Source organism: Pezoporus occidentalis, unplaced genomic scaffold, assembly GCF_034315485.1.
Source record: "Pezoporus occidentalis ecotype Australia unplaced genomic scaffold, CSIRO_AGI_Poc_V1 ctg35, whole genome shotgun sequence".
NCBI lineage: Eukaryota > Metazoa > Chordata > Aves > Psittaciformes > Psittacidae > Pezoporus > Pezoporus occidentalis.
In genome coordinates, this window is record NW_026915483.1 from 4328323 (window position 1) to 4336110 (window position 7788).

Consider the following 7788-nt stretch of genomic DNA (forward strand, 5'->3'; position numbering starts at 1 on the left):
TCATTCAAAAGCTGATGACACATCAAGTCTAATGGAGTAATTATGTAGTTAACCAGAACAAGCTGTGCCTTCTCATTGGCTGAGGGCAGGGTATTTTAGCAGGGAGGAGTAGGACCAGGCTCTTGGCTGCTTGGCAATGTGTGGTACTGTAAGAGTCTAGGAGGGATGCTTTGCAGAGTACTAGTATAGATAGCTAGCGCTGGATATTTTAGCACCCTGCATTGTTTCAGAAGGAACAGATGAGTCAGGAAGAAAAGAAGAATCCAGCTGGGATTCCCACTTCTGATTCTAAGGAAGAATTGAAGCCAACCCCTGAGGCAGCTGTGTTACCACATGAGGAGCACTGGCTTAACTGTAAATAGGAGATTATGGATGAAGTTGCTATGTTGCCAGGTCTTTAGCTTTTGAACTGAGTCACTATGGGATCTTAGGAAGATTCCCAGTGAACAGAAAGCTTGTTATTGTATATTCATGATGAAAAATACAGTAAAACTTCTTTTTGAGGTACGTGAACTCTTTAGTATCTGGTATCACTAAGCAGAGGGCTAATCCCTGGGGGATTTCTTGGCACCCTTTCTACTTGCGTCTAGATCTCACTGAAATCTATGAGGATGAGTCCAGTGATTTAAGTGTATTTTAATTTATCCTTGGGAGAACTGCACTTCCAGAGCAGGCACTATGTTTCTGTATTATCTACACAGCACTCTCCTGTTTGGGGTATGAGGGGAAACATCAGCCTCCTCTGCAGCAAATGTCTGTTCTGTGTTTTTCTCCACTGGGCTCTCCTCTAGCTCTTCCCCAGCATTCCTGCGGTGCTTCGACAGAGCAACCACATACTTTGTATGCCATGACTGTTGTCACCCACTTCATTTCAGCTTCATGCCACAAGATAATCACTGATGTCTGTTTGTACTGTGATTCACCCTACCCCACCCCTAGCAGGACTGCAGTACTCATTACCATCCAAAATTAATGGCAGGGATGCAAAGGTTTTAGAAGTCTTGGCCATGCTTTAATTACAGCTCCCATATTAGCACTTGGGGTCTGAGTGCACATAATGTGAAACTGCTGATGAAAGCTCCTATCCACTGACGGGGCTCATCGTATCTGAGAGCAATTCTCCTTCCTCCACACACTCAGATTGCTTTGCTCAGCAATCAGAGAATGGTTTGGGTTGGAAAGCACCTTAAGATCATTTAGATCCAAAGCCCCTGCTGTGGGCAGGGACGCCTCCCATAAGGCCACTGTCCCAACAAACATTTCTTCTTTGCTCTTTAGCTACTGATTTTTTTTACCATGGATGTAAAGCACAGAAAAGGCCTGAGAAGCAGGGAGAGTTGCAGAGTGGATGTGTGCATCTCTTGATGAGCAGAGATGGTTCTTCCCCCTCTAACTTCCTTCTCTTTTGCACTTTAAGTTTACAGCTTGCCTCGTTTGATTCCATGGGGCTTGGTTCAAAGCCTCCCCCTTCTCTTCTGACAACAGTCCAAGGAGTGCTGGAGGAGCATGTCAGTGTGTAAGGTATGTGTGCTGCCCTCCTGAAGGCTTCTTGTTTAAACAGAAGAAATCATAACTGCCTCCTTACAGGCATCGTTCTACAGGCAATAAAACTCCATGTCAAGCAGCACCAAAGTAATTTATTTTACACACCCAGGCTCACAAGTAAGACCATACACACCCTCATACTTGGAATGGGATAATGCATACCAGCTGTATTTTAAGATCTAACTGGCTTTAGACATTATTGAGATATAAGCCAAATTCAGGAAATTACGTTGCTAACGCATCATTGAAGATTTCCATTTATGGTGCCTATTACTGTTATTACAAGTGAATTCATGGGAAATTTAATTAAGTTCTCAAAAAAGCAACAAATGGGTTTCTATCTATTAAGTACACTGGCCAAGTTTACTGTTGGCATATCTCCTTGTCCCATAAAGGTTTTCAGTACATTATTTTTCTCTGAGTAATCTTAGAGTCACAGACTGGTTTGAATTGGAAGGGACTTCAGGGATCATCCAGTTCCTACCCCCTGCCATGGGCAGGGTCACTTTCCACTGGAGCAGGTTGCTCCAAGCCTCTGTGTCCAACCTGGCCTTGAACACTGCCAGGGATGGGGCAGCCACAGCTTCTCTGGGCACCCTGTGCCAGCACCTCAGCACCCTCACAGGGAAGAACTTCTGCCTAAGAGCTCATCTCAATCTCCCCTCTGGCAGGTTAAAGCCATTCCCCTTGGCCTGTCCCTACAGGCCCTTGTCCAAAGCCCCTCTCCAGGCCTCTTGCAGCCCTTTTAGGCACTGGAGCTGCCCTAAGATCTCCCCTTAAGGAGCCTTCTCTTCTCCAGGCTGAACCAGCCCAGCTCTGTCAGGCTCCAGAGCAGAGCTGCTCCAGCCCTCAGAGCATCTTCGTGGCTTCCTCTGGACTTGCTTGAGCAGGTCCACATCCTTCTTATGTTGTTGCCCCCAGAGATGAATGCAGGACTGCAGGGTGGGGGTCTCACTAGAGTGGAGTAGAGGGCAAGAATCCCCTCCCTCGACCTGCTGGTCCTGTTGCTGATTATGCAGCCCAGGATGTGGTTGGCTTTCTGGGCTACAAGTGCACACTGCTGGGTCATATTGAGTGTCTCATCAACCAATATAAATTGAGCCTTAGGGTCAACCTGAGTGTACTGTAAAAAATGTTGATAACTTCAGTGTACTGCAGTCAGGGATGCTTTAAATATTGAAGTCACCATTCTCAAATAGCACTTGCACAGAGATCGCGTTTCTTTTCCCTGTGTGTCTCCTCTGTATTTCAGAATGGATATGTCCAAATACATCCAGCCAGCATCTCTTCTGCAGAGTCACAGGCCCTCCTTGCTGTGCTTGTCTGTCCCTGGCAGAGCTGATGCACCCATCACTGGAGTTGGTTTTGCCTCCCCAGACCCAAATCCAAAAGACTGGTTAAAGAATTGAGCTCAGTCCCTGCAGCCATACATCCCTATCTCTGCCATCAGCTGCTGCTTCCAGAGTAGGGACTGTGCTAATATGGAATGAGCAATGACATGTCAGTGAAAGATGAGGCTAAGAATTTACTCTGAACCTGCTTAGCCACAAGGAATTATGCAGGAGAACATGGGCATGTGTTGATGAAGTAGAAAATCCTCTCTCTTGGTTGTTTAGGGAAGGAGAGGGCATGGCTGTAAATCTAGAAGAGTCGCTTATCTGCAAAGGAATGTTACAAGCATGAGCAGAAGTGCCACGTCTTCTGCTTTGTGCTCTCTGCTATCATGCTGGGGTTTGTAATCTGCTCAGTGAGGGTGAGAGGTGAATTTCATTTAGTAACATAGATCAAAATGATACTGGGCATGGAAAAGATTCTTCCTAAATCACATTATGGGCCAGCAACTACCTGTTCATCAATCAATGCTGACTGAATCTCCTATGCTGAAAGGTGCTTTGCACAGGCAAAAAGGCTTGCTACACTTCAGTGGGGCCATGCTTCAGTGCATGGATCAGTTCACAGATGGGTTTGCTGGGCTGGAAAGGAATTCAGCAAATTTCCACCCCAAATGAGGATTTTAATGCTCTGTAGAGTTCTGTCATTGTTCTGCAAATGTAGACTGGTCTATTTTAGAGTCCAGGGAAAGAGGCTTAAGATAAGACTAAATACCGTTGACACTGTACCTGGCAGCTATAAATCCATCTGAAAGTGATGCAGAAATCCTCTGCTTGGTAGAGAGTAACCTGCAACAGGCATATACAATCATTTCGCACTGTGCTGTGCGTTCACTCCCTGGGAGCTTCAAACTCCATATTAAATATTATGTTTGCTCCTCAAAAATCTAGTTGACTTGGGAACCTTATTCCTAAAATCCTGCCTCTCTGCCTGGGCCTTGCTACCCCAAATGAGCTGGATAGGATGGGCAGTGGATGGCAGGAACCCTGTGCCTTGTTCAGCTGGTAGAGGTTTGGCCAGATCTCCAGGGCTTCCCAGCACCCTGCTAGAAAAAGCTGAGGGCAAAATAATTTGTTGGACCCAAGCTGCTGCCCTGACAGTGGGTGATTTTGCCTTTGCCTAAAGCCATCCATAAGCCAGTCCTTTCCTCCAGGGATGGGAAGATGCTGTGAGATGGTGGCAATACCTCTGCTGGATTCTGTATTACGTCCCCGGCTGATGTCATATGTGATGGTGGACATATATATATATCTATATTTATATATCTATATCTCATTGTGGACAGAGACAGACTCACCCAAATTAATTTTGAGCCAGATGGTTTGGTAGAGGGCACCAGCCTAGGGTGGGACTCAGCTGTAAGAATACAGAGGCTCACTAATTTAAAGGAGCATATATGAAATGGTTACTGTAGATCCCTCTGAGGACACAAGACAACACAAGGACACAACCTGGGCTTGGAGTTGCGCTACAGAAAAGGGGGATCTGCTGATTGATCGTAAGCTAAGGCTTCCTATGAATTCACTGACAGCCGGTAATTTGAAGTAGATGTTGTAATGCTTTGTCTCTGGTCTTTCTAAACCAGCCATACATTTCAACCTCATTTATTATTTAGACCTGATATGTTGCTTTGTGTGGTGAGGAATTTATGCTCTCAGATATTGACTTGGTGAAAAATCACAGGGTCATTTTGACTATTTCCACTTGAGCTTGGAAAAATAAGCTCTTGCCAGCTGCATGGAGGCTGTAGCTGCCCCAGGATATGGTCTGATGCGAGGGTAATAGAGCAGTCCAAGAAGCAGGGAGTCAGGATAGAGGGTGTTATACAGAAAATGAGCTTCTCTTCTAGTGTATCTGAAAGTATTAAATCCCTGCTTTCACTGGGAGAGAAGGGGGTGCCCTATTTAAATTACAAACGAGGAAAGGGCAACATCTCTGATTGGAAATTGGAAAATGTCAGGCAAAAAAAGTAATTATTTTGTTTTAGGATGGAATCCTAAGTGTGTTTACGTCTATATAGGAAAACCCGTGTTTTTTTTTTCACTCCCAACACTGGTTGCGCACATATGTTCTTTGATTCACCCCATAATCTTCCTTTGCCCAGCTCTCTTTCCAATGGGAGACTTGTAGGGATGCAATTCATGCCGGAGGGCCCTTTGATGGGGAGGTCTTCATCCTGCTTTGGACCCTTCCTGCTCACAACTCCCTCTCCGCGGGTGATTCTTCAGGCGGGGTGGGAAGCGCGGCCGGCTCCGGGCGAGCCGGCAGCACCATCTGCTGCAGACGAAGCCGAACGGCAGCGCCGGCCGGGATACTGCCATCCCGGCTGGATAACGGGGAGCGCTGGCCATCCACAGGCTCCCCAGTGCTGAGACAGGGATGTGTGTCCACACCTCTTGACCGCGGAGCTGAGGAATGGTTTTTCCTCCGCATTTTGGAAATTGGCTTTGTTAAAATTTGGATGCTAATTATTTTCTAGCAACTGTATGGAGTGGAAACTTGGTCTTAAAGGCTCCATCTTGCTAGGATTTGGAGCTAAATGTGGACATCAGGGTTTAAAATGACTACAGACTGAGCTATAAATCACACAAATATTAAGACAAGCTGCTTGCTGGAATAGCTTGTGTGCTCCTTAGTGAACAGCGGTGGGCTAAGCTGGTGCTCCAAGTGAAATACAAACTTGAATATTAATTTGTCTTGCTAAAATAGGAAATGTCAAGTTTGTACAGAGCCTGTGTGGCATTTCAAGTGGAAAGTGGTAAAAGGAAATACATCTGCCCTAATTATAGAAGTTGGTCAAAACCTCTGATTTGATCTTTTAAAAGGAGGATGTTCAGATGTGACCTCTGTGTCTGAAAGCTAAAGGGCAGAGCAGCTTTAGGATGGTGGCTGTAATGGCATTTAGTGAGGCTGTTAAATGAGAGGGCTGACACTGCTGTGCTGAGCTGAGAGCTGTTTGGAAACCTCTCCGCTGCCCTTTTCCACCCTGTAACTGGTAAACTGTTTTCCTGCAAAAGAATGGAAAATTGAGCAATGTGCTGAAGGCTTGATCCAAATCATATTGGCTTCAAAGCCCATCCCAAAACTCCAGCTTCAGAGGAATTTGGAGTATACTCATCCCAATAACCCTCACTTTGAACAACAGCAAACAAATTCATTTTCTAGTAAACACATAGACAGACACATCAATCACCTGAAAATTTGGGTAGCACAACTTGGGCTGATCTCAGCAACAGAAAGTACCATGGAAATGGTGTCCTTGGTAGGACAAGGGCGTTTTATCTCAGTGAGACAGGAATAACCTAAAAATCACTAGTAGATGTATATTGTCTCCTTAAAATCATTTATCTGGGGAAAGTGGAGGAGTTTAACACCCAGATCCTTATCAGACTGATGAGCAGATAAAGTATCCTCAGTGAGCTCCCTTGGGCATGGAATGACGGTCAGCCTCCAAAGCTGGCGATTCTCAGAGGCCCTTGGCCCTGCTCCGTCTTGCACAATGCCCGAGAGCAAAGCGCAGACGAGTGTAAGGAGACACCCAAAGCAGCCTGCTTGCCGCAACTGTTTTCCACAAGGCTTGCTCTGCACCCAGCAAGAGCAGCCCAGGGCTGTTTGGCCTATCCAGGAACGTGTGCTTCCAGTAAGCTCCTCTCATGAGGGGAAGGGTGTTTAGAAAGCCCAGAGCTGTTTTATTTCCTCATTTCCACACACCCAAAAACCACCCAAAATCTGTGTTAGAAACTCTCAGCGTTATAAAATACATGGTGGGTGGAGGATACTCGGGAGGAGGCTTTGAGGTGGCCTGGATTATATGGACAAGGGCTTGCTGGACCACGGAAGCCCCAAAGCTAGTGCAAGGAGAATGTTCAGGTGTATACTGCAATATCTTGCTGCTGGCTGAGCCATAGATTGCAGCAAAACTTCTGCTGAGACTTGAAAAGCAATTTCCAAAGCTGTTGAAAGAAGTTCCTGCATTATTGTTGGCTGAAAGAGCTGCATCATAAATAAAGGGCTGTTACAAATGTAATTTCACACGCAGAACTCTGCCTTAACCCTGCACTTTGCAAAGCCCTTTTGATGGTTGGTAGAGATTTCACTTAAGTCTCAAACCAAACTATTGTACCCCTCCAGTTCAGAGACCTGAGCTGGAAGTGGGACTCTACCTTATCTTCCACGTGGAAGGTACACAGGACTCTTAGAGAAAACCCTGAGCTCATCCTCTGTACATTTACTTCAGGGACAGGCTAAAGAAAGAGCTAAGATCCTGACCTACAGTTACATCAGCTTCAGCAGCCAGAGCACGTGGCTATTAGTAATCTAGTGAAAAATGTAACAACACTTGCTTAAAAATAAACAGCCCACTCAAAAAAGGAAGTTACAGTAAATAAACTCCATGAGAGGCAGCATTACAAACTTTATGGCTGGAGTCATAATTGGCTGTAGAGATACATGTCTCTAAAGCAAGAGGTATTGAATATTTTCCTCCCTACTTCTTGCCATTGAAATTGCCCCAGCTGGAAGAAAGCAACCCAAACCTGCCTTCTGGGGAAGGAGACATCACTGTATTTAGAGTCACCCCAGTGCTTCTGCCCACACAACTTCCTTTCTTGAAGTCATGCTGTAAAGAGAAAATGTTTTCCTTCCACTTGCTCAGCAGAGCACGATGACCTCATGAGCAGGAGACTTCAACTTTCAAATGTTGAACTCCACAGAGGTCTGATTTCCCTCTTCGTTTATGTTTTCTTCAGCAGCTTCCATGAGCTGAGGCATACTCTGTTAAATTACTCTTCACTGGCTTTCACTCCTCCTCGTCTGGAAAAGTTGCTGTGAGCAGCTCTGGTCAGCCTGTGA

General features: G+C 45.7%; 1 long non-coding RNA gene across 1 annotated transcript; it reads left to right on the forward strand.

Annotated features, from left to right (window-relative positions):
• Positions 1 to 139: 139 nt before the first annotated feature.
• On the forward strand, positions 140 to 4182 carry LOC134169655 (uncharacterized). Its single transcript, XR_009966977.1, has 3 exons — positions 140 to 504; positions 1418 to 1521; positions 2798 to 4182. It is a non-coding gene; the product is annotated as an uncharacterized LOC134169655 (long non-coding RNA).
• The last annotated feature ends 3606 nt before the right edge of the window (positions 4183 to 7788 follow it).